Source organism: Hipposideros armiger, unplaced genomic scaffold, assembly GCF_001890085.2.
Source record: "Hipposideros armiger isolate ML-2016 unplaced genomic scaffold, ASM189008v1 scaffold_138, whole genome shotgun sequence".
In the NCBI taxonomy this organism is placed as follows: Eukaryota; Metazoa; Chordata; class Mammalia; order Chiroptera; family Hipposideridae; genus Hipposideros; species Hipposideros armiger.
Genome location: NW_017731488.1, coordinates 3,217,819 through 3,241,767, shown reverse-complemented (window position 1 = coordinate 3,241,767; position 23,949 = coordinate 3,217,819). Strand labels below are relative to the sequence as shown.

Here is a 23,949-nt window from a genome sequence, read left to right as displayed (position 1 = left end):
CTTTCTTTCCAGAGATGGAAAAGGACTAGAAATTACAGCCAAGGCACCCCTTCTGGGAATAGCAGTCCTGCAGTGAAAAGAGCCCTGTTCTGAGCACAGAGAGACCTGGATTTAAGTCCTGGCATGGAGTCTACCCCGCTGAGGACCCACAATGGTGTTACTGCCCCTCTCAGGGCTTCTGTGTCATTTGGGATTCTGTCTCGGCTGCTGACCCACCTGTCATCCCTTACTCACTTCCTGATTCCTAGGGTCCCAGAAACAGCTCAGGCACACCCCTAGGGTCACTTTTCCTCTGAAACTTTAGTGATTAACAATTGCTGGGGGCGGGGGTGGCTGTGCCTGTCTATGGTGACCAGACATGGGAAATGGGCCTAGCACCCTCAAGACCCTCCCTGGGATGCTAAGGGGTTGGGGGAGGGAAGTCTTTCTCAGAGGACACAAGGCCTGGAAGGGAGACATACAGGATTGGAAGCCAAAAGATACAGGATTGAGTCCCAGGGTTGTTTCAAATTCCCTGGGTGACCCAGGGTGAGTCATGGAATTTTCAGTTTTCTCTTTTGCAGACAATATCTGCCTTACAGAGTTGCTCTAGAGAACTAAATAAGGTACCTCTGCTAACTTGCGAATTTATCTCATTGCTAGCCAGCTGCAGCCTTTTATAATCAACAAGAGGCACATATACCCACTATGTATGAATCTTCATTAAACACTCCAGACTTGACTGCTCCTATTTTGCAGAAGGACAAACTGAGACCCAGATAAGTTCGGGGAGTTGTCGTCTGAAGTCACAGAGTGAGGTGTGGGCTGAACCAGGGTCCAGATCACCTGACCGTGGCTTTTCAGAATCACTTCCCAATCCCAGGACCCCGGGCGTCGCCCCGTACTGGGTCCCTGAATGGCAGGCTGAAGGCTGTGACTCATTGTCTCCACCCTACTTTCGGCGGGGCCAGAGACCGGGAGGGAAGGGACTAAACTATCCGCAACTTGAGGGGTGTCCACAGCCAGTTCATGGGCTTGGCCCCTCTCCTCCACTAAAAATACTGGTTCTTTGAACTCTAACAAGAAGAATTGGCCTTTAAATACACTTTGTAAAAGTTTTTACACTTTCTTAGGTGGAATTTTCCTACTTGAATTTAGGAGTTGATTTAGTTTAATCTCCACCCCCACTTCACTTGGTTTTCCCCTCCGCTGTTTACTCCGATTGCGGAAGTAGCTCGGGTGGAGCTCCCCGGACAGTACCCTTGATTACGTCTTTTGCGTAGCTATTTAACTGGCATTCCACTCAGGCCAATGGAATACCCAGAAGCCCTAGGCGGGTGGGGCAGAGAGCCAATCAGGGCCGTTGGCGGGGTGTGGCTGCGTCCCAGGGCGGGGAATCGCGTAATGGCGGACGCGAGCCGGGCGAGCGCGGCTGGGGGCGTAGCGCGCTGAGGGGGCGTCCCGCAGTGTGGCAGCCCGCGAGGCGGCCCGCGGGAACAGACCCCGGACGGAGAAGGGCGACAGGCCGGCCGGTTTGTCGCTGAGGGGACCGCTCGAGATCAGGTGAGCAACAAGTCCCCGCGGACGGGCCCCACCGTGAGGCGCCGGGCCCGGCCGGGCTGCCCCTCCCGAGCCGCGCAGGGTCCTGCGGGAGTGGGTGTCGCGCCTCCTGCAGCGGACCGGCAGAGGCAAGGCGAGCGGTTAGCGCGGGGTGACGTCTTACTCTCTTCACTCCTGTCCCCAGGGAGAAGTTATCCTGGAGGTCCCCTCGGGACTGGAGGGTCCCACGAGTCTATGAGGTTTCGAAAGTTCCTTAACCTCACGTAGATCTGCCACCAACTCGCTGTGTGACCTTGGGCAAGTCACTTCCCTCTCTGGGCCTCAGTTGCCCCACTTGTAAAGCGGCGGCTTTCCAGGCACAAGTACATGAGTTGGATCCCTGATGTTTGAGATTTTGGGCAAGGTCTTCCCCAGGCGGCGTTTCCATCTCTGGGCCATGAAGGACTTGATGTGCTCCTTGAGACCCCTGGCCTGCGATGTTGCAGACTGGGACTGTGTGTATGTGTGTGTACGTATGTGTGCCTACCTATGTGTACAGGACGGTACTGCAGACAGAGTAAGGAGGAGGTACGTATGTGTACAGGATGGTACTGCAGAGTAAGGAGAGTTGGCGAAAGGGGCCCTTCCACAAAAGCTTTGGATGGACCCCAGACTATGATGGGTGGAGTCTGGTTGTCTTGGTTCTCCAGGACCCTAGAGCCTCTGAGATGGTGAGGTTTTATACAGTTCTCTGTAGAGTCAGCAGAGGAAGGAATCCTTGGAGTTTCTTGGGCTGTGATTGAAATTTAGGCACCCCAAAATGCAGGAGGATTTGGAGGAGGAGGAAGAGGAAGAACATCGATGGTGCTCCTACCTTGCTTAGTCGTATATTCTTATTTAATTTTTACAGCTACCTTTGAGAATTTACACATAAGGATACTGAGTTTCAGAGGAGTTAAGTAACTTGCCCAAGGTCACATGGCAAGGAGTAATGTGCAGAGCTTACCAGGGATAAGGTGTTTCATTTGAGACTCACTGTGCAAGGGGGAGATCCATTTAAAAGAAACTTTGTTACAAATGGATAGGAGGTGTCTGGTCCCAGACACTTAAATTGACTTCTATCATGGAAACAGGCTGGGGTCTTGATCTTTGGATGGTTAATTATAAGTACATCCCCTTTGTTCTGTCTGTGAGTTGGAAAGGACCATTTCTACATTGTGAAAGTCACTTTGAAGTGTGTCGAACTTGAGAGAGCTCAGTTTGAACCTTGACTGGGTGGCCAGCAGAGGCAAGTTCACCAGCTATTGGTGTATAGACTTGACTCTTGGTTCAGAGTGATGCTAGCCCAGTAACTTTTTCACCTGCCTATGAAGGCCAAGTTTTCTTGGGATGGGCGAAATCTCCCATTTGTTAGTTCAAATTTCCTTGCATTCCTGGGGTGAAAGGTTCAAAGGTCCCCTCCAGTTAAGCGTAATATTTCTTTCTTTGTGCTCCCTGTTATCTGACTTCTAGATGAGTGAAGATTGTAGACCTGGAGTGGGAGATATTTGGGTACTTTAAATTGCAGTCCTTTATTTTTCCAAGCCTCAGAGCTTTTGGTTAATCAAAATGGTAGGCCCGGCTGTGTGTATTGTTCTCATACTTAATGGTAGGGAAGAAAATTGGAAGAGGAAGTTGCTGAGAAAGAGGGCGTTTCTTAGCAGTGGAGCCAATATGTATTTCTTTGTTTGAAATTCTATAACCAGAAAGCCCCAACTGAAGGAGGAAGGAAGGAAGGAACAGTGAAACTCCTCTTCTTTCCGTTTAAATAGCTTAAGAGTTGTCCCTTCCCTGTTGCTGTCCCTGTCCCAGGCTCTGCTTTCACAGACATAGTCAATTGTAATTTGTTCAACGTTCAGAAATGTATTCTAGAATGAAATAATTTTAAATTTTAAACCCTCTGAGATAAGCTTTTTAAAAATCAGAACATTTTACTGGGTACATTATTAATCAGCAGGTGATTCTTTATCTCAACATAATCACCAATTGCAGTCTTAGGGTCTATTTTAATTGTGATTTAAATTAGTGGATTTAAGCCTAAGAGGAATTGATCTATATATTAGATGATGCAAATGTCACCATCAGTTGAAAAACACATAATGGTGTGTTAGGTTTTTGACCTAAAAGTCTTTTTTTTTTTTTTTAAGTTTATTGGGGTGACAATTGTTAGTAAAGTTACATAGTTTTCAGGTGTACAATTCTGTAGTACATCATCTAATATATCACATTGTGTGTTCACTGTCCAGAGTCAGTTCTCCATTTGTCGGAAAAGTCATGATGCATTTTTGCAACGAAAAACAGAAAAATACATCATGACTTTTCCGACAACCCAATATTTGTGTTAAAAGTCTTTTTAATGCTTTTTTTTTTTTTACAAGATTGTGTATCGTGAATAGTTGTTAAGACATTGAATTTGTTGCATGTGAAGATCTATCTTCATTCTCAGTATTGGTTATGTTTTCTGTATAAGATTTAGTCTTTTTATTTTTTTTAAAGATTTTACTGGGGAGTTAGGGGAGGGGAACAGCGTTGGGGAATTGGGGAATGGGAACAGACAAGTTGGTGTCCTTTTGTTCTTCAGTCTAGTTGTGGAGGACATTGCTTCACTGGCCTATGTTGGTATTATCATTGCGTTCTTCCTGGGTGAGGCAGTTGCTCACTGGCCACTGGACGGCCGCTCACGGTGGCTCTTTGGACGGCTGCTCACGGTGGCTCTTGGCGGCTCACGCAGGCTGTCGGCTGCCAGTCACTCATGGTAGCTTATGGCAGCCCACTGCAGCCTACGCAGTTGGGGTCGACTCACCGCAGCCCAGCTCCAAGTCGAGCTGTTGTTCACCATCTTAGCTGTAGAGGGCAGTATCACTGGCCCTAATGTGGGATCCGAACCGGGGCCCTGCTGCTCAGAGCTGGCGTCCCAAGCTAGCTCTTAACCAACGCACCACTCGGCTGGCCCAAGATTTACTCTTAATTAGTATACCAGCCCACAGTATCTTGTGGCCAAAAAAAAAAAAAAAAGCTTTTGGGACCAGAGGTGTTTCTGAATTTAGAATTTTTTGAATTTTAGAAACTAAATAGGGTACATGTACTATGGTTACGTAACATCACAGAAAGGTCTGGGGCAGCACCTTGTAATCAAACACATTACTATTTCTGTATTAAAATGTCAGAATGTTCATATCAACTGGGATAAATAAATACTATAAATAGCCTCATGTCATTTTACGTCAGGTTTTGCTGCTAAATGAATAATGAAAAACTTGTTTTTTGCAGCCTTTTGGATTTTGGAATTGAAGTTAAGGGATTGTGGACCTCTGTGGATAAAACTTGTATGATGACAGGAATAATTACAAGGAAAAATGTTGTAGACCAAGCTAATTTCAAAGTCATGGGTCCTAAACACTGTGTTACATAGAAGACCCTTTATTTATTTAATTTTTAAGATTTTTATTGGGGAACTGTGGGATGGGAACAGCGCTGGGGAATTGGGGGAAGGGGAACAGACACGTTGCTGTCTTTTTGTTTTTTGTTCTTCAGTCTAGTTGTGGAGGATGTTGCTTCACTGGCCCAAGTTGGCGCCATCATTGCGCTCTTCCCGGGCAAGGCAGATCAGTCGCCGGCTTCTGGATGGCTGCTCACGGCAGCTTGACGGCCGCTCACGCTGGCTGCTGGCTACACACAGTAGCCCATGGCAACCCACTGCAGCAGGGGCTGCAGCCTACGCTGTCGCAGGCAACTCACGGCAGCCCAACTCCAGGTCGAGCTGTTGTTCAGCATCTTAGCTGTAGAAGGCAGTGTCACTGGCCCTCATATGTGGGATCCGAACCGGGGTCCTCTGGCGTCCCAAGCCAGCTCTTAACTAATGCGCCACTTGGCCGGCCCTAGAAGACACTTTTAAAAAATATTTATTTCATGTAAAATCTTATTCTAATTAATATGTGCCAATGTACATTTTTTCTGAAGTACCAAAATTTACCTTTTAATACCCTCTATGGTCCCTGTTTTAGATATTTAATTCACCCTACCCCTCTTTTTAAACTAGTAATTTATAGTGTCATGCGCTCATCAATATTTGTATAGCAACTAAGAGAATTCCTCCTTTTTCCGTGTACTTCAGAGAAAGCCTAATCAGGTGAAGATCTGTAGGTTCATGTTTGCAGAATTTAAAGCTGATGTTCCTTACAGGGTGGTCTTTGGTATGACATCATCACTGCTGGATGAGATTTAGGTCAAACATTTTTAAATTAATTTACGAAGCCTCCACAATTTGCACATCTTACTAAAATATATTTAGAGTATTTTTATCTTAAGCATATGAGATACTTGAGTTTACTAGCCTTATGAATTTGGCCAATTTCTTTAAATGGCCAAGAGCCTCTAGGAGCAAATTTACAAAAACTCAGTCTGCTCTTTACTTGTATTGGACACTTCAAGTGTAGGGTGAGGTGACTGGTATTATTGGAGGTTAAAGAATTATTCTTTATGAAAGAAGCCCCCAGGACAGCATGAATTAGAGAGATTCTGGCCTTCAGGATACTGCATAGCCACCCGATTTGAGGGCCTTAGTTCATCCTCCTACTTGGGGTGTCTCCATAATTCCTGAGAAGGGTACTTTCACCGTGGGAGATGGAGGGTGTGGGAAAGTGTATCAGGAATTGCAGGTGGAGTCGGTGTGTGATTGGACTAGGGAATAGGAATAATTCTTATTCAGACAATTCCAGTTTCTTCTATTACATAAGCACAGATAATATTGTAAAAGGATTGCAAATTAGTGGACTAACATCCTATTCCAAGTTACTCTGTTGTGATTATGGATAAGCTCTTCAAGACAGTAACTGTGTCTTATACTTCTTTTGTTTTCTGTAATGCCTAAAACCCAGGGCATCAAACTTGTCTTGCATCAGAATTTACCATTTAAAAATATTCATATCTGGCCTGGGAGCTCTAAATACATGTTGATTAATTTGCTATTGGTCTTGGCATGCATTGGGTAGTGTGGAAGGTTTTTTTTTCATAAAGTGAAATAGCTTTCCAAGATACTAACACTCATCTAACAGTTGGCAAACCTGGACCCATACTCAGTTCATTGCTAGCTACTCTGTCAGCGTCACCACCCTGATTTTGTGACCTAGGCAGGATTAGTCTGTGTCAACAGGCAACTCAAAGTTTTATTTACTCCTTGGGTGGTGGCCTTACTGACTAAGATTAATTGGGATGACAGTTACTAAATTGGGAATAGGTAGCAGTGAAAGAATTGTTGGGGATTTGGGTGAGGGAGGTGGACTGGTGGGTACCTGTGATGCCAAGGGAAGAATGGAAAGTTGTAATTTGACTGGGTCTCCAACACATAACACAATGCATGGAACATATTGGAGTTCCATGACTTTTTGTTGATGGGAGAAATGAATGGCTCTTTGTTCGGAAAGAGGCGTATGAACTGTGAAATAAGATGCCTCCTACTCATCCTTCAGGGCTGAGCTAAGATGTCATTTATTCCGTGAAGCATTCCCAGGAAAAGTTGAGTGACTCCCTTGTATGTTTTCTCTTTCCTTAAAGCATTTATCAGATTGTCAAATCCTTTATCAGACAAATTACGAAACTCTTTCCCCTATCGTAGGGGAAAGGAGCCCCTACCTGAGCTTCTTAGGGACCAGACTGTATTGGGTTTTTTTTTTTTGTATGTCTGGTTCTCAACCTATAATAAAGATGCAATAAATACTAATAATGCTTAAATTATAGCCTCTGTCTTCTTCATTTTTGTAGACTTCTCATTCTTCTAATTCATGGTCTTTTCACTTCAGATTGGCAAACATATTTGTTGAGTGTCTTCTGAGAGGCAGGTCTTTCTTGGACCTTGGGGTAGAGTTTCTCAACGTTGGCACTATTGACATTTTGGGCTGGATAATTCTGTAATCGTGGAGGCCTTTCCTGTGCATTGTAGGATGTTTAGCAGCATCCCTGATCTTTACCCAGTAGCAATCCTCCCCACCCCCACTAGCTGTGACAACCAAAAATGTCTCCAGATATCGTCAAATGTCTCCTGTTTAGAACTACTAAATCAAGGGTAGGGGTGATAGAGTCATAGAGGAAAGTGAGTAAAAATGTCGTCAGGTGTGCACTCCTCGTGTTCCTTCTTTCTGGCTATACAGTCTCTTGTCTCTGACTTTTGGATAAGAAAGAAAAATGAGGGAAATCAGGAGGTGACAACCTTAAAATAGCCCCATTACTTTTATTCTGTTCAAATTTTATTTTATTTGGTTTAAATATATTAGAGCAGTACAGATAGATGAATTATTTATGCAGGTAGATCTATGTAAATTCAGTTCTTACCACTGATTAGATAAAAGAACTAATAGAATATTACTACCTTGCAGAAAAGACTTTCTCAGAAAAGTTCATAGCCAAAGAGTTTAACACCTAAAGAATAACCAGCATTGCTTTTATGGAGAACTTGCCAGGACTTGTCAGGATTCTTTGCTAATTTTAGAGCTTTGTGGCTAAGATATATCTTTGATGTCCCTGTACTTTCTAATAAACATGTTTAACTAATGGGCATATTTTTCTAAGCTCAGTACTTTTTTGTGATAGGTAGATTGGTCAAGGCAGTGGTCCTTGGTCCCTTTGGGCATTCATAAAGTGATGACAAGTTATTAGTAACATTTGGGTACTTCACTCTGCTTTGGCCAACCCTTCACAATATAACATTATAATCATTCATGTCTTAGTAACCATTCAAGTAAAGTTGAATGAGTGTTTTTTTTTTTCCCTGTTCCATTTGAAGTTATGAATGGTACTCTGGAGACTTGAAATGTATAGTTATGAATGGTATCTCAGAATAGTTACCATTTATGCAAATGAAACACTCTTCTTAACTTAGAAACCAAACAGAATTGAATTAGAAAAGCGAAGAGTAGAAACAAGAATTGTTGAATGCTGGCAGAGGAAATAATATTCAGATACAGAAGTAGCTCAGAAAAGATACAGAAGTATCTCAGAAAAAAAGTGTTCTTCATTGTGATTTCTGCACACTAATAAAAAAACAGTTTGAGGTTGATGGGAGAGGCTATTAACTTCGCCTATAATAATACTTTTCAAGCTGTTTTTCTTTTCTGGTAAAATACCAAAAAGCCTGAGACATTCTCTCTTAGTTGTAATATTAATTCCAGTTGAACAGAATTAAGTTTCTTAGTTTTAGAATATAGAAGGTAGACCTTTTGGGAAGACGCAGTGGTTCAACTTAGTTCCAGTTTGAGTGAATATGTGTGTGTATATGCACACATCCATACTTACACACGTATAAGTGATGTGGTTTGTGGTAATATTTAAACTTTGTAATTGATAAAGTAACAAGAGCAAGTCTTTTTTACTCTCAAGCATTTAGAATTGAGACCTTTCCCCCCATAATGCCATTGTTCTAGCAAGCACTCAATCTAAAAAGCTTTCCTTCAAATCATATCTTGAGAAATTGTGTTTAACTGTGTAGAAGGAGGTCTTATGTCATGCCCATCTATGTTCCCTTCCATTCACAATTGAGAACTGTAAGTAAATTTTCCTTTGTAGAATACTGATAGTCTTTAAAGAATAGTATTTCTGATACCAAAGGCATCTGTGAAATTATGAGAAATATGAGACCAGCTTCGCCCCCTTCTTTATGTTTAAAGCTCCTTCAACATTCATTGGGTGATAATTTGCAAAGCACAGTGCCCCCACTTTGATATATACCATTACAGTCATTCCCCAGTACTCGAGATAAATTGTATTATGTTAGTAGCTACATTTTATAGATAAACAGGCTCAGGGAGGTTAAGTAACTTCCTTAAAGTCATTCAACTAATAATAGCAGATTTGAGATTGAACCCTGTCTTTTCTAAATGAGATTTTTTTTTAAAGGTAAAATTTAGATACAGTGAAACGCATAGAAATGCAAGTATATAATTAGATGAGTTTTGACAAATGTAAACACATGTATAGCCAACACCCCAATCAAGAGATAGAACATTTTCCATAACCCTTCAACGTTTCTTTACCCCCCCTTCCAGTCAATCCCCACTATCTTTCACAGGCAACCACTGCTCTGATTTCTATCCTCACATCTTAATTTTGCCTCCTGTTATTGACTCATGCAATATGCACTCTTTTGTGTCTGAATTCTTCTGTTCAACATAGTGTTTGAGATTCGTCCACATTGATGTTTATATTAGTATGGACCCAAGTTTTTTTTTTTTTTAACTTTATTGGGGAACAGTGTGTTTTTCCCAGGACCCATCAGCTCCAAGTCAAGTTGTTGTCCTTCAGTCTTAGTTGCGGAGGGCGCAGCTCAGCTGTAAGTCCAGTCGCCATTTTCAATCTAATTGCAGGGGGCGCAGCCCACCATCCCATGCGGGAGTCGAACCAGCAACCTTGTTGTTAAGAGCATGCGCTCTAACCAATTGAGCCATCGGGCCGCCCTGGACCCAAGTCTTTTGATGCGTATCTAGAGTCCCTCCAACAAACTGAAGCTCTAATATAATTTGTTTATTCTTACATCATGTCCATTTTTTTTTGCTTTGCTATTTACATGTAATTTACTTCCCTTTCCTAATATTCTAGATTTAGTTTTTAAAATCTCTTTGAAATTACAAAAGTAATACATGTTCATTGCAATGCATTACGCAACCAGAAGTAAATAAAGAATGTTTCCTCAGATTTATTTTTATTCCTGCCTTTTTTCAATTATGAAAATAATGAGTGTTCTTCATAAAAAAATATTGCCAAATTCAAAAAATATGAAGCAGAGAATAAGAGTCACCCATAATCCCACCAGTTAGCATTTTGATATATTTTCCTCTTTCTCCGCCCTTTGTTTACCATAGCCCAGACCACAGTTTAAGGATTTTCAGGTTTCCTTTCTTATATAAGGTTTGTCACATCCTCATTAATCAGTTCTTGTTATTTCAATGTTCATGTGGCCACCCAAAATCTGAGTAGATGGCTGGCAGTGACTTTGGCTGGGTTGGCCTCGTCTGGCAACATTTTTGAATACTCACTGTACACTCCTTCATCACTAACTCATTCTTACATACCTAATACCCAACATTTCTTGCAGAGCAGGAGTCAGTTTAGTTCTGTGGTTATGAGTATAAATTCTAGAGTCCTTCCACCTGGATTCAAATGTAGGCTTCTCTCTTTACTAGCTCAGTATGTAACCTTGGTCAATGACTTTCTTAGCCTTAGCTTTCACATCTGGAAAATGGAGACCTGTCTAATTTTACTGTAAAATGTAGAACATATTTCAAAGGGTATTGGAAAGATTAAATGACATCATTACTTACTTAGTCCAGTCCTCAATAAAAGTTAACAATTGTTATAAATTAAGAAATGGCATATTTGGTCTGATACATCATCTATGTAGTCCAGAATTCTGCTTGGGGGAAACGGATGAAAATGTCTATTTCAAAATTTAGGACTCTGTTGCCCAAAATTCATAATTTCTTTTAGGAGTTTTCTTATGGAATTGTTACCTATGAATTTGTCTAGACCAGGGGTCGGCAAACTGCAGCTCGCAAGTCACATGTGGCTCTTTGGGAACATTCCGTCTCAAAAGTTTGCCAACCTCTGGAAGAGCCAATCCTGTCCCTCACAACAATTTAAAAATTATTCGAGAGCCATAAATATATTTTTACATAATCACCATTATGTGAATAATATCATTTAAAAGTTTTATAAATGAAACTATGATAGTTTTATTTTCATTTTGAATTTTATTTCAGAGCCACATGTATGTACCCTAAGAGCTGCATGTGGCTCGCGAGCTGCAGTTTGCTGACCCCTGGCAGCTCTTCCGTCTCAAAAGTTTGCCGACTTCTGGTCTAGACTATCTTTGAGTTATTTTTTCTTACATTCTGTACTCCCTTTCTGAGTAAATGAGTTTTATTACTCTATTTACTGGATTGGGTAGTAAACTACTACTTTTTATTCGTCTTTTTTTTTTTTTTTTTTTCTGAGCCAACAGCTCAGCTCTGGCTGGGCATTGAACAGCTGTTGCTCAGAGCTCGCACTCTTGAGCAAGCTCTTAACCAACTGAACCACTCGGCCGGCCCTTTTATTGGTCTTAATAAAAGCAATAAGTATAAGTAGTGAGTGTATACTGTGTGCCAGGCAGTGTGCATATCTCCATTGTCACACCAATCCTTCACATACACTAATCCTTTACCTACGAGAAAAGTGAGGCTCAAAGAAATGAAGTAACGTGCCCATGGTCACACAGCTAAGCCTACTGGGACCAGAATTCAAAACCAGTCAACCTCCCTCCCTTCTTTCCTTTTTTCTTTCTCTTTCTTTTTTTTCTTTTTAACATAAAACTTGTCTTCCTGATTTTAAAACCTGGGGTTAATTTTTTGAAAGATATACTTTATTGTTTCTTTAGACTTCTGCTTTATAATGTCTAAGATTTGATACAGTTTCCCGTTACCATTTCATATCCTCTTAGTTTCATATTAAAGTGTCCTTTATATATCTATGCCTTTTTTTTTCTTTAATTTAATTTTGTTTTTAAATTAGTTTCAGGTGTACATCACAATGCATTTTTATACTTTTTACCCCTCAAAGTGACAGCCCCCCTTCCCCCAATCCACTGCCTCACTTCCCCCCGTCCCCGATAGCATACATATCTATTACAATTCCATTGACTCCACTCCCACACTATACTCCACATCCCGTGACTATATATATTCAATTATAGTTGATTATATCTTTATTTTTAAAACATCTGTATGCATACAGAAACTCCTCTGTCCTTTGGTCTTTTTATATACCTTTCTAGGTTTTCTATATCTTTTTTTACCTTTTTTGTGCCATGATGACCACAACTGCACATTCTATTCTAGGGACAGATACACTTTGGTTTGTTCGAGGGCAGGATAATGTGTTCTGTGTTTCCAAAGCTTTCATAATAACAGCCAGCATTTTGTTGCCTTTTTGTAGCTGTATTCAGGATAAGTCCAGGGACTCCGAAACCCTTTTCTTGTATTGTAACAGGTAGTTTTAGAGCTCATCATCTGATAATTATAGTGTAGACTATTTTTCCATTACTGCATTACATTATTTTTGTCTACATGGAAGCTATTTTCCACATTTCTCAACATACAACTTTGTACTATCATACTTGTAGCCACTGCTGTAGAGTCATCTGCAAACTGGGAAGATTTCACTAGATAATTTTTTTTCTAGATAATTTTTCAAAATGTTACTTGTGTTAGGTTTCAGCATCAATCCGTAGGGGACCCCTTCGTTTATACATCTTTATCTAGAGAAGGAACTATATCAGAACTTTCTTATTTCTGTTTCTAAATGAATTCCCTGGGGGAAAATTAGTCTTCTTAAATCATATTTACTGTTTTCAGCAGCCTTTGGAAGAATTTTTTTTAATTCTTTCTGTTCTCATTATATCACGTATCCTCTCACTTCAGATATGCATATGTGTTACCTGAACTCTTGCAAACAGTAGGTTCTCTGTAAGGCTTTGTCATATCAAATGTAAATTTTAAATTTTGGGCAATAGGATAATGCCCAATATTGAGTTTTTAGTTTAACATTCAGCAAATTTATTGAGTTCCTGTTATGTGCCAAGTACAAGAAATAACAACTCGGTGACTGTGAGAGGCAAGGTACCTGCTCTCATTTACTTTAAGAAGGCTTGGATAGACAATAAACAACTAAGCATATGAATAAAATATTGAAAGACTGTGATATGTTACTAAGAGAATAAAATAGTGTGCTGTAATAGAGAGTAATGGAAGAACTTATCAGCGGTTCTCAACCTTTCACAGGGGTTGCCTAAGACCGTCGGAAAACATATTTTTCGATGGTCTTAGGAACCGAGACACTGCTCCTCTATCCGTCTCCAGGCCCACATGCAGATATGCCCACATACGAGTACCCGGTGACCCCTGTGAAAGAGTCGTTCGACCCCCAAAGGGGTCGCGACCCACAGGTTGAGAACCTGTGACTTAGATAAAGATGGTCAGGAAAGGCTTCTCTGAGAAGGTGACAGAATGAAAATGATTGTTAAGGAGTTTTATTTTTAAGTAAAATGGGAAGTCTTGAAGAGCTGTTATTATTGTTTTTAATTGAAGCGCTTGAATTTTTTTTTTAAAACTTTTTAATGCAAAATTTCAAGCATATATACAAGTGAAGAAAATGGTATAATGAACCCTTATGTATCTAATCTCCTAAGTTCAACAATTATTAACTCATGGTCAGTCTTTTTTCTTCTAGTACCCTTTCTCCTCCCAGTTAATGTAACTTTTTTCAACAGTTAATGTAACTTTTTAAATGTTTTTTTTTGTTTGTTTGTTTGTTTGTTTGTTTTTGTTTTTTTTAGCTTAGCCATCCTGCTACCTGTTGGCAGCTCAGCGGCTGCTCAGTTTGGGCTGGACTCGAACTGCTGTTGCTCAGAGCTCAAACTCTTGAGCGAGCTCTTAACAACTGAGCCACTCGGCCGGCCCCAGTTAGTGTAACTTTTATGTATCTATTTATTTCCAGCTTTATTGAGATATATAATTGACAAAAACCTTATATATTTTAGATGTACAACATGATAATTCAATATATGTATACATTGTGAAATGATTGCCACAAACCAATTGACACATACATTACCTCACCTACTTACCATTAATAATGTAATTTATTTGAAATTATCATCTGGCATATGTTGGGTTGTCAGAAAAGTCATGACATATTTTTTCCTATGTTTTTTGTTGAAAAAATGCGTCATGACTTTTCCAACAATCCAATAGAACTCAAGCGGTTTAAATAGTTGAATTAATAGTGCTTTCATTTTATTTTTACAGCAGTTTTATTGAGATATTATTAGCATACAATAAACCACATATATTTAAAATGTAAAATTCGGTAAATTTTGACATGTATATATCAGTGAAGCCACCACCATAGCCAAGACAATGAACATATCCATCACCCCTAAATATTTCCTCCTGCCCTTTTTTAATGACCCTTTTATTCCCCACTGCCCACTTCCCCAGTTCATAGGCAACCGCTGCTCTGTTTTCTATTGCTATAAATTAGCTTGGATCTTCTAGAAGTTAATATAAATGGAATCATTCAATATGTGCTTATTGAGAGGGGAAGTCTGACTTTTTAAAAAAGATTTTATTGGGGAATTGGGGGAGGGGAACAACGTTGGGGTATCGGGGAAGCGGAACAGACAAGTTGGTGTCCTTTTGTTCTTCAGTCTAGTTGTGGAGGACGTCGCTTCACTGGCCCATGTTGGTATTGTGATCATTGCGCTCTTCCTGGCTGAGGCAGATTGGTTGCTGGCCATTGGACGGCCACTCAGAAATGGCTCATGGCAGCCCCCTGCAGCCTACGCCACCACCGGCCACTCATAGCAGCCCAGCTCCAGGCCGAGCTGTTGTTCACCATCTTAACTGTAGAAGACGTAGCGTCACTGGCCCATTTGGGATCTGAACCGGCAGCCCTCTGCCCAGAGCTCACGCTCCCAAGACAACTCTTAACCAACGAGCCACTCTGCTGCCCCAATACCTCGTGTTTTGATTTGTATTTCCCTAATGACTAATGATGTTGAGCCTCTTTTCATGTATTTGTTGGCTCTTTGTATATTTCCTTGAAGAATGTCTATTTAAATATTTAATCCATTCTTAAATTGGGTTATTTGTGCTTTTATTATTAAATTGTAATAATTCTTCATATGTTGGGTTGTCGGAAAAGTCATGACGTATTTTTTGTTTTTCGTTGCAAAAATGGGTCACGACTTTTCCGGCAAGCCAATATTTTGGATACAAGTCCCTTATCAGATATAATATGCAGATTTTTTTCTCATTCTTGTGTGTTGTCTTTTTCCTTTCTTGATTGTACCCTTTAAAGCACAAAAGTTTTTAATTTTGATGAAGTACAATTTATCTGTTTTTTTCTTTGGTTATTTGTGCTTTTAGGTGTCATAGCTGAGAAACTATTGCCTAATCTAAGATTATAAAGATTTATATCTATGTTTTCTAAGAGTTTTTTACTTTTAGATCTTATATTTAGGACTTTGATCCATTTTGAGCTAATTTTTGTATGTGTGTGTGTGGTGTTAGGTAGGGGTCCAACTTGATTCTTTTGCATGTGAGTATCCAGTTGTCCCAGTACCATTTGTTGAAAAGACAATTCTTCCCCATTGAATTTTCTTGCCTCCCAGTCAAAGATTGATTGACCCTAAATATATGAGTTTATTTCTGGATTCTCCATTCTATTCCATTGATCTAAATGTGTGTTCTCATGCCGATACCACAGTCTTGATTACTGTAGCTCTTTTGTAAGTTTTAAAATAAAAAAGTGTGTGTCCTTCAACTTTATTCTTTTTTAATATTATTTTGACTATGCTGAGCCTCTTGCACTTCCTTGTTAATTTAGGCTCAGCTTGTCAATTTCTGCAAAAGTGAGTTGGGATAGCGATAAGGATTTCATTGAATCCGTAGATTAATTTGGGAAATATTGCCATCTTAACAGTAGTAAGTATTCCAATCCATTAATATAAGATGTCTTTTCATTTATTTAGGTCTTTAAATTTTTTCTGTTTTGTAGTCTTCAGTGTATGAATATTTTTGTAAAATTTATTCCTAAGTATTTTATTGTTTTTGATGTTGTAGTAAATGAAATTGTTTTCTTAATCATTTTTGTATTGTTCATTGCTGGTATATAGAAATACAATTGATTTTTGTATATTGATCTTGTATTTTGCTACCTTGGTTCTGACGGTTTTTTTGTGGATTTCTTAACGTTTTCTGTATATAAGATCATGTCATCTGCAAATTTCCTTTCCAGTCTGATGCTTTTTATTTCTTTTTCTTGCCTGATTGCCCTGGCTAGAACCTCCAGTACAGTATTAAACAGAAGTGATGAGAGCATGCTTTGTACTCTTGTTTCTGATCTTAGGGGGCAAAGTCTTGGTATGGTTCTGATATCAGAATAATACTGACCTTACAGAATACTAAGTTCAGACATGTTTGCCCTTATTTTTAAAGCAGATCTGAGACTTCATTTTATTTGTAAATATTTCAGCATATATCTCTAAAATACAAGTACTCCCCCGTTGGAACATAATTATATTAGCATTGTCACATCCCAGTATCTTTAAATATCCAGTCACTTAAAGAGTTTTTAAGTGGGCGCTGTGGGTGGGTATATGATATGATTTCCATTTTTAAAAGATTAACCCAATTGTTGCAAAGAAAATGGATTATCTTGGGGCAGGAATTGATTGAGGTGAGTAAAGAAGGCATTGCAGAAGCCCAGGCAATGATGGATACTTCAGTTAGGTTGATGGAAAAAGAAATGGAGAGAAGTAGGTATAGTTTGTATATATTTTGGAGGTAGAGTTAATAGGACTTGATGGATTAGATATGTGGATTAAGGAGGAAGACAAGATTTGAGCATGCTTTCCTACTGGAAACTCTTCTCTTAGCTTTTATGACAAAGCCTTGGTCTGGTTCTCCTCCTGCTTTCCTTGATGCTTCCTTTTTTGTCAATCTCCAGGTTGTCTCCTGACCTTGCCTCTCTGTTTATGCTTTTGTATTGAGAGGTCATCTATTCTCTCATGTCTTTAACGACAACCTCCATGTAGTAATTCCCAAACCTGTATTTCTACCTCTGAACCCCAGTCCCAGAATTTTTTAAAAAAATAATTTTAAAAACTTTTCAATTACAGTTGAAATACAATAATCCTAGAATTCTTACTGGATCACTCCACCTGGATATCCCTTTTGCCTCTCCAGCTTTTTATGGACTGTTTGCTTTTGGGAACCAGTGATCAGATTGGTACAGCTTGTCTCCTGCTTGCTTAGGAGACATGTTTCCAGGTTTTACAGATGGATTTTTATACCTTTTATCCAGGTTTTAATGATGGAACTTGTGCTTTTCTAAGAAAGATGCGTAGCACACATAGGCATCATTTTCCTTCAGGACCTTGACTTTCCTCATAGGTTAAAACGTGAAGGTTATTTGAACCCACCCAGGGACATACGAAAAAACCAGAACCCAACAACAACAACAACAACAACAACAACAACAACAAAACCCCCCAAAAATGTGACGGTTAAACTTAACTTCTGCCCACCCCTCTCTTCGAATCCCCTGACTTGCTACCTTTTATCCTGACTCACATATTTGTATTTATTCATTGACTCAGTCAGAACTACTGTAGTATATGACTACCAGCATATCAAACATTGGCTCCACTGATTTTCCCAATTCATTCAGATGTAAGGCCTTAGTTACTGTTGACTTCCCTGAACTCCCCATCTCTTTTCATGCCAAGATACTCTCCATTCCTTCCCTGTCTTTTTCTCCCAGTGTTCTAGTTGAGGTCCTTTGTTACCTTTTGCCTTGACTATTGTCCCTACTTCCCAGCTCCATTCTCTTTTATTGTGCTTAAGTGATATGTATAGCATCTTCCTAAATAGTCTATAATCTATAACTCCATTTGTGTGACTCTTATCATTTAATGACTAAAGTACAAACTCAGCCTGATAGTTAAGATTCTGTGATCTGGCCTTACTTGCCTTTCCAGCCTTGCTTCCCACTACTTTTGCAACACTGTAGTCATCTTCATTCCCCAGAAATGCCTCATTATTTTCTTCTCACACTGTCTGTCCACCTCAGATATAATACTTCTTGTCTCTGCATGTCCAAATCCTGCCTATTTTTAATGCCCAGTTATGTGACACTCCTCTATGGTGCCTTCTGTGATTTACTTAACCAGAAGTAAACCATAACTTCCATCACTTTTTAACTTTGTTTTATATGTATGTACTTTTCTCATTTCTCCTATATGACTAAACTCCAAGGTCACACAAATTTCCTTAAACAGAAATTATTTCTTGTATCTCTATACATCTTCTATAAGTCTAGGGTCTTTGTACTTAGTAGTTAATAAGTATTTGTTGAGTGAGATAATAATGCAGATAATGTTCCCGGAGGCAGAAAACTAGATTGACCTCTTGAGATACTAGCCAACCCCATGATTTATTTTTATAGATTTTCATAGATTCAAAGTGTCCTCATAGATAAATTTTTCTCTCATTAAAAAAAATTATAGAAAAATTCAAACATATACAAATGTAGAGAGGATGATACAGTGAGCCCCTATGTGCCTATCATTCAGCTTCAAGAGTTATAAATTTATAGTCAATCTTATTTCATCTGTACCACCAGCTATCCCTTATCCTGATTGAATTTTTTGGAAACAGGTCCCATACATCATATCATTTATAGTGTAAGTACTTTCAGTGTGTAGCTGTAAAAGATCAAAGATAAGTACTCTTTAAAAAAAACAAATAAACATAATACATCAACATATATTCAGTTAATATTCAAATTTACACAGTTGCTTTTTCTTTCTCCCTCTCTCCCTCATCCCTGCCCCTCTTTATCTCTAAACATTTGGTTTATTCGAATCAGGTTCCAAAAAAGGCCCATACATTAATTTGACTCCTAAGTCTCTTAATCTTTAGGTTCTCTTGCCTCTTTTCTCCCTTGTTGTTGTTGTTTTGTTGTTGTTGTTGTTGAAGAAAACAGGTTGTTCTGTAGTTTTTCCATTCTGAATTGTGCTAATTGAGTTTCTATGATTCATTTATGTTCCTTTATCACTTGTATTCCCTGTAAACTGGTTGTTAGCTATAGAGCAGCATTGTCTAATAGAAATATTCAAACCTCAAATGAAATTTAAGTTTTCTAGTGGGCACATTAAAAAGGTAAAAAGAAACGGGTGGAATTCATTTTAATAATATTTGTTATTAACCCGATAGTTGCAAACTATTATAATTTCAGCATATAATTAATATAAAAATTATTAGTGAGATATTTTGCATTCTTATTTTATACTAAATCTTTGTGATTTGGTGTGTGTTTTACACTTACAGCACATACCAATTCCGATGAGCCACATTTCCAGTGCTGGATGTGTATAGATAGTGGCCGCCTATTAGGCAGCACAGCTCTAGAGGCTTTACCTGAACCAGATTCCTGCTTTGGCAATAATGCCTCATAAGTGGTGTTGTATTCTTCCATCAGGAGGCTTATAATGTCTGGTTGTCTCTTTGTGTTGTAAATGGTAATGGATAGATCCTTTATTTGATTAGATGTTTGCAAATGATGATATTCTGAATCTAGGATTTTTTTCTTTGTTAGAAAAGAAAAACTTTCCCTTATCAACTCTGGTTACCCTGAAGTTTGATTTGTGTAGGAAAGGCAGGATAAATACTTGATTATTTCTCTTTATTCTTTTATTTATACATTTTCAAAATAATTTGGTTTCCTAACATACTCCAAAGGGGATTGGTGAGTTGTTTTGTTGTTTTTTTTTCCTGTTTTTTTTTTTAAGCATCATTATGAATTTACGGGTTTTAACATATTTGGTATGTTTTTAATCCCTTGAAGTTGTTCCTACTGATGTTCAGTTTGTTCCATCTTGGACCAGTGGGAGCCTCTTCAAGTCGGCTCCTGACTCCTTTTGACATACTGCCGTAGCCTTTGATAGTGTTCCTTGCTTTCTAGTGCGATAGGATGTTCCAGACTCGCTTTGTACATTTCCTGCCCTTTAGCCTAAGAGTTCTGTGATCCTTTTAGTGAGACATTGTATTTAGAGACCACATGGTTATTGGCTCCTTCATTTGGTAAATGAGGAAACTGGAGGCTAGAGAAGTAGAATGGTTTAACCAAGGTCACACAAATTTAGCAGCAGCATCTGGCCTAGAACCCTAGCCTTCCGGCTCTTAGCTCCATGCCATTGCCATTTTGTCTTGTTTCCTCTACCTAGTTTCTAGGACAGGTGGTTTAACTGCATTTGTGCTTCGACTCTAGGCCATCAGGGGAAGATAGGTTTTGTGGGTCATTGTTGGAGGTACAATCAAACCTCATTAATTTGCGCTAATTGGGGTAAGTCCTAGTGAGAGTGTTGTATGTTGTTTTTCTTTAGGTGCAGCTGTTATTTTGAGTCATACAGCAGCTGAAACTAGGCTAATAGTGTTAGCAGGTTATTTTGTTAGGTAGAGGTCCTCTACCTGGTTTAATGAATAGCTGAGAATGATGTGCAATTTCACTTTAATTGTATGTAAATTAGACTCCTGAAATGCTTAAAAACAGCTCATTAAACATTTCTCCCTACAATCTTATTTACACTGTTTTCTTAGCCAGTCTTTTCTTTATTAGAGTGTAGAGGTAAACTTTAGCCAGGTCTGAATTTATCTCAAGTTTCAAATGTGTGGAGTCTGGATTAATATAATGTTGCCGTAAAGAAAGAATATTTGAGAAAGTGCAGAGGAAGAACATCCAAGAGTCAGACATCTGGCAGTCTCAGCCAACCGGAATGCAACTCTTTGCATTTAAAAGTAAGCTGGAAAGTGCTTTTGAGTGGTAAAGAGCTTACAGAAAGCTTGTTTCCTTTATCTCAGCGGTTCTCAACCTTCCTAATGCCGCGACCCCTTAATACAGTCCTCATGTTGTGGTGACCCCCAAACATAAAATGATTTTCGTTGCTACTCTATAAGTGTGATTTTGCTACTGTTATGAATCGTAATGTAAATATCTTTTTGTTTTCCGATGGTCTTAGGCAACCCCTGTGAAAGGGTTGTTCGACCCCCCAAATAGGTCGTGACCCACAGGTTGAGAACCGCTGCTTTATCTGCTCTGTGGTGTCATCACCCTAGGGCTTCACTCAGGGAGAATTGTGTGTATTGAGGAAGGAGGACTCCGGTGTGTGAGGATTAACTGTGTTGCCTGTTGGCTCTGTGGCCCAAAGTAAGTCACTTGACCTCTCTGAGCCTTAATGTATTTATCTATAATAAGGTAATTTAAATGGGGAATAGTAATGTATGTTCTTTTTACCTCATAGACTTCTTGTGAGATTCAAATCAGCTAATTACCGTATTTGCCGGCGTATAAGACGACTGGGCGTATAAGACGACCCCCTAACATTTCCACTCAAAATACAGAGTTTGTTATATACTCGCCGTATAAGACTACCCCCTCTTCTGCACACCTTCCACACACCAAATAAAAGGTAAAACAATATCAGATTTGATTTGGCCCACTGAAGTGCAAACAAGCGTATTGTATTTCGTGTCACCACATAATCGTTTTGGCGATGTTGAGCCACCATGTCTGCTACATGTTTTTCGAGTTCTGGCCAGTGTGGGGTGCCTCTTCTTAATGCACACTTACCCTTTGGCATACTCTTTAATGCTTTCTCATTTGATTTCCAGTCCCGAACCATCTTTTCTGTTACTCCATATTGTCTTGCAGCAGCACAATTATTATTTTCCTTAGCAAAGTTTATAACTTTCAGTTTAAAATTTGCATCATACTTCTTTCTTTTGGCTGGTGCCATGATAGGGATGATAGGGGTTTGACTGGTCGACATTTTCTATGCTGTACTGTACAATGGTGCAGTATTGTGGTTGGCTGTTGGCTGTATACAAAGCCTGATTTGATTGGTCCCTGCTCCCTGTTTGCCCGCCCTGTCACTATAGCAGTCTGGTCCACCCTTGCATCAGCATCTCCCTGGGACCTCACTAGTGCGCAAGTGCGAGCTCTTCAACATTCTAACAGGCACCATGATAGCGCAAAATCGCGAATCTTCAATGCATATGTAAAGAAATATACGGTAACCCGAATTTACCACACTCGCAAAATCGCATAACAGCAAAATCGCATAACAGCCGAGCATACACCCAGCAGCGCTGCTGATGCCTGAACGGTATGTGGAATGAAGTGGGCGGGCATCGGGAGGCCACTATGGCACGGGGCAAGCACTATGGGCAGTCTATCTGAAGTGTACCTGGCGTATAAGACGACCCCCCACTTGGAGGCATATTTTTCAGGGCCAAAAAATCGTCTTATACGCCGGCAAATACGGTAGTTGTGGAGGATGTTGCTTCACTGGCCCAAGTTGGCACCATCATTGCGCCCTTCTCTGGCAAGGCAGATCAGTCACCGGCTTCTGGACGGCCGCTCACCGCTCACGCTGGCTGCTGGCTACACACGGTAGCCCATGGCAATCCACTGCCACAGGGACTGCAGTCCACGCCGTCGCCGGCGACTCATGGCAGGCCAGCTCCAGGGTGAGCTGTTGTTCAGCATCTTAGCTGTAGAGGGCAGTGTCACTGGCCCTCATATGTGGGATCCGAACCGGGGCCCTCTGGCGTCCCAAGCGAGTTCTTAACCATCGCGCCACTCGGCCGGCCCAAAGCCATGTTCTTAATCGCAGCGCTATTCTGTTCATGGTGCTAGATAAATGAGGTAATCTGTACTGAATGTTAAATAATTGGGACTATGACTGGATCGTGAACATCGAGCTATTTTAACAGCTCTGCCTTCTGGTTCTTCAAGGATAGGGTGATCATATAATTTATTGTGTAAACCAGTTCACTTTTAAGAATAAGAGGGAATACTATTAATAATTACTCCATTGATGTAAACCAAGATGAATGGACATCCTAAAAGGATACTTCTTGGCAGAGTTCAGTTTTAACAAATATGATAAGACATAATTGCTTTATTATAATTGAATTTTGTTTACCATGGATTCTTATTTACACAATATAGACCACTTTTTTCTTGTGCCAACAATAAGTCTTCTGATGCGGTTTCATATTTTCTCCTCTCGATTTTGTTAATTCTTTTGCTTCCTTCCAGACCACTTGGGAAGTACTCTTTGTCAAACTCCATTTCCTCCAAGTCTGAAAAATACCAACAGGAATTTCTCTAATATTTGTCCAGTTTAAAAAAATGATGGCACTTAAAACCATAAATCCCCAAACATCTTTATTAACATGATTTCTACAAGGAGTGGAGCTGGTAAAATGCATCTGTATCACTAGATTGGCAGAGAAGTATTACTACTGTCAACTTTCCATAGACATTTGGGGAAACCTTATTGTGTGGTAACTGGAAGCTGTTAATGTTTATTAAAAAGAATTACAGGGTAGAATCAAAGGTGTATGTGCTGTCTCATTGATCTGTTGCCCAGGCAGTGTCCACTGCCATTCTTCTAATTGTACTTATTTGCAATAATACTCTCCTGGAGCTGTGTCTAATTAAAGATGTTGGCCTTCATTGATAGAGGAACAGTATTTTTTGGTCAGTCTCTAAAATAGCTTTCAAAATTATTCTAATACAAACTGCTCTGGTTTTTAAAGATCAAACTACCATATTTTGCCGTGTATAATGCACTTCCATGTATAATGCGCATCTACGTTTTTGGCCCAAACTTTCAGGGAAAAAAATCTTTCATTTTAATTTTTTAATTCAAATTGTATTTGTTTGCATTTAGGTACTTGTTTTTTATATTCCAAAAGAATTTTAGCATTTATTTTTTTAACATATTATGGTACAAGA

At 39.7% G+C, this 23,949-nt stretch overlaps 1 protein-coding gene across 1 annotated transcript in view; it reads left to right on the top strand.

Annotated features, from left to right (window-relative positions):
- Positions 1–1,344: 1,344 nt before the first annotated feature.
- The window catches only part of WASF2 (WASP family member 2), a 65,507-nt gene continuing 42,902 nt past the window's right edge, over positions 1,345–23,949 (top strand). The window contains exon 1 of the mRNA XM_019650219.1: positions 1,345–1,542. The gene's annotated coding sequence lies outside the window, so the exon portion shown is untranslated. The remainder of the gene's footprint in view (positions 1,543–23,949) is intronic.